Here is a 3050-nt window from a genome sequence, read left to right on the forward strand (position 1 = left end):
AAGATAACAGACTACCTTCCAAACGGTCTGATGAGTTGGCTGTTAAGGAGTCTCTGGCTCTTAGTGTTCAGTGTGCAGGTTCTGTGTCTAATATGGCCCAACGCCTATTTGCTAGAACCCGCTAAGTTGAATCATTGGCTGCTGAAGTGATGAGTCTCAAACAGGAGATTAGAGGGCTCAAGCATGAGAATAAGCAGTTGCACCGGTTCGCCCATGACTATGCTACAAACATGAAGAGGAAGCTTGACCAGATGAAGGAATCTGATGGTAAGGTTTTACTTGATCATCAGCGGTTTGTGGGTTTGTTCCAAAGGCATTTATTGCCTTCGTCCTCTAGGGTTGTACCTGGTAATGAAGCTTCAAATGATGAACCTCCAATGCCTCATCCTTCTGGGGTTTTGTCAAGTACTGAGGCTCCGGATAACCACCCTCCGGTGCTTTCTCTTTCTGGGGCTCTACCGACTGCTGAGACTTCCCCTAAGCAAACTTTGTGAAGGCTCCCTTTTGTTTGTTTATTTTGACTCATGTATATGTACATATTTGTGGCTTATCGAAAATATTAATAAATAAGCTTTGCTTCATTTCAACATATTGTGTTAAATACACCAAAGCCTTCTTCATAAAGTTCTTTGAATTTTTGCTTTTGTTGAAACCTGTATTGTTGAAGCTTTGTGAGTGAAGCATGTAGTTTGAGGTAGTGTTCCCTTAATTTCCCGAGTGAGGAAAACTTCTCGGTTGGAGACTTGAAAAATCCAAGTCACTGAGTGGTTGTGAGACTGCCGAGTATCAAGGTGCAGTAGCATATGGTGGGAGTCCCCCAAGTCTTCAGGCGAAGAGAGTTGCCGAATGAGGTGTCTCGCGTGTTACTAATTTGTCAAAGTAACGAATCCTTGTTTCGATGTCACACATTCGTATATGCTTTATCTAAAAATATTTCCAACTTTTGTGTGTTTGATGCTGCATGCTATTGACTAGACAAGATCAAGTGCAATTAGTAGCTTTTCTCTCTTTTTCATCTTTTCTTTGGTGGAATTGCTTTTCGTTTCCACTAATCAGCCTGAGTGGATGCAAGATAACACCTTTCTCTATAGCTCAGATTGCAAAGTCGTCTTCATGAAAGTTTTTCCTTATCTTGTGAACTACAACATATCCAAATTTGAGATCCATCGGAGTAGTACAACTTCAGAAATTCAAGTATGATGAGTAACTGTTCATCAATGTTCTGTTAATCCGTCAGACTTGTTGTGAGCTTCGAAACTCCATTTTCTCTTGTTCAGATCAACATACTTTCTTCATCGAAGTTGTTCCTTAACTTGTGAACTACAACATATCCAAATTTGAGGTCCCTCGGAGCAGTATAACTCCAGAAATCCAGGTATGATGAGTGACTGTTTATCATTTGTCTGTCAACCCGTCAGATTTGTTGTGAGCTTTGAAACTCTATTTTCTATTGCTCAGATCAGCATGCTTTCTTCATTGAAGTTGTTCCTCAGCTTGTGAACTACAACATATCCAAATTTGAGATCCCGCGGAGCAGTATAACTCCAGAAATCCATGTATGATGAATGACTGGTTATTATTTTTCTGTCAACCCGTCAGATTTGTTGTGAGCTTTGAAACTCCATTTTCACTTGTTCAGATCGGTATGCTTTCTTCATTGAAGTTGTTCCTCATCGACTCTTTCATAACATATCAAAAATTCAGGATGAACTAACGGTTAAATATTTCCAGAGCTTCGAAACATCACAACAGCTTCGAAATCTGCAAGAAGCCGACTATCATGTTTGGAGCTTCAACACTGTAATTTCCGTCCCTCAAACAGAAATGGTTCCTTCTTGAAAGTTGTTCATATGCTCAAGAACTATAGGGTGTCTAAAATTCAGCTCCATTGGAGAAGAGCAGAGGTTGCAGAAATTTGATAGATGAAAGGAGGCGGAAGAGGGAGAGAGAGAAAAAGTCTCTTGGGTTGGATTTCTATTTTGGGGCAGATTCCAATTTTTGTAGCACCTTCATTATTGATGAATTGCTTGTACTTTTGTCCATTATGAAACTTGGGACTTTGGCTTGTTGTTGGATCTATTATAATATGTTTGGGAACATATATAAGTGAATAAATAAGAAGGAAAATTTTGGGCCCTTGTGGGTGTAAAACAAAAAATGTTTATGTTTACCCAAGTGTTTTTGTACAAGTTCAAGGGCATCTTGGGTTTTGTGAACAAAATTTGTTTATTTGGAGCAAGGTTTTGTGTTGAAGCTTTGTAGGTGAAGCTTTGGTGTTGAAGCTTTCTAGGTGAAGCTTTGATGGTGAAGCTTTGTAGATGAAGCTTTGTAGATGAAGCTTTCTAGGTGAAGCTTTGATGGTGAAGCTTTGATGGTGAAAGTATGTAGAGGGAGCTTTCTAGGTGAAGCTTTTTTAGGTGAAGCTTTTTTAGGTGAAGCTTTGTAGGTGAAGCTTTTTTAAGTGAAGCTTTTCGGGTGAAGTTTTTTTTTTGGGTGAAGCTTTGTGGGTGAAGCTTTTTAGGTGAAGCTTTGTGGGTGAAGCTTTGGAGGTGAAGCTTTTCGGGTGAAGCTTTTTGGGTGAAGCTTTTTAGGTGAAGCTTTGTGGGTGAAGCTTTGGAGGTGAAGCTTTGGAGGTGAAGCTTTTCGGGTGAAGCTTTTTGGATGAAGCTGTTTTTTTTTTTTTTTTTTTTTTTTTTTTTGGCGCTTGACACGGTCTTCATTTGCTTGTTTTGTAGTGACTGTGGAAGACAGATTGCTTTCTGATTGAGAAGGGTTCCGGCATCGCTTGCTATGAATGTAAAAGAGTGAGGGCTGAGTTGGCTAAATTACCTCTTTATTGAATTCATTGCCAAATGGCCTTCATTACATAGGATGCCGAACGGCTATAGCTCAACACTTGTACATTGTGAGTCTATTTGTAGTAGTACTTCAAGTGATCAGCGTTCCATGGATGGCCAAGGGTCTTGCCATCGGAGCTTCTAAGTGTGTAAGAGCCAGGGCGACTGATGTCAATGACTTCATACGGTCCATCCCAGTTTGGACTAAGTGTG

The 3050-nt window shown here is 40.1% G+C and overlaps 1 long non-coding RNA gene across 1 annotated transcript; it reads left to right on the forward strand.

The window, feature by feature from the left end:
* The first annotated feature begins 966 nt into the window (after positions 1-966).
* Positions 967-2136, forward strand: LOC126608327 (uncharacterized). The gene is made up of 3 exons (XR_007617817.1): positions 967-1375; positions 1459-1556; positions 1732-2136. It is a non-coding gene; the product is annotated as an uncharacterized LOC126608327 (long non-coding RNA).
* Positions 2137-3050: the final 914 nt, after the last annotated feature.

The sequence above is a fragment of the Malus sylvestris genome, chromosome 16 (assembly GCF_916048215.2).
Source record: "Malus sylvestris chromosome 16, drMalSylv7.2, whole genome shotgun sequence".
NCBI classification, from domain to species: domain Eukaryota; kingdom Viridiplantae; phylum Streptophyta; class Magnoliopsida; order Rosales; family Rosaceae; genus Malus; species Malus sylvestris.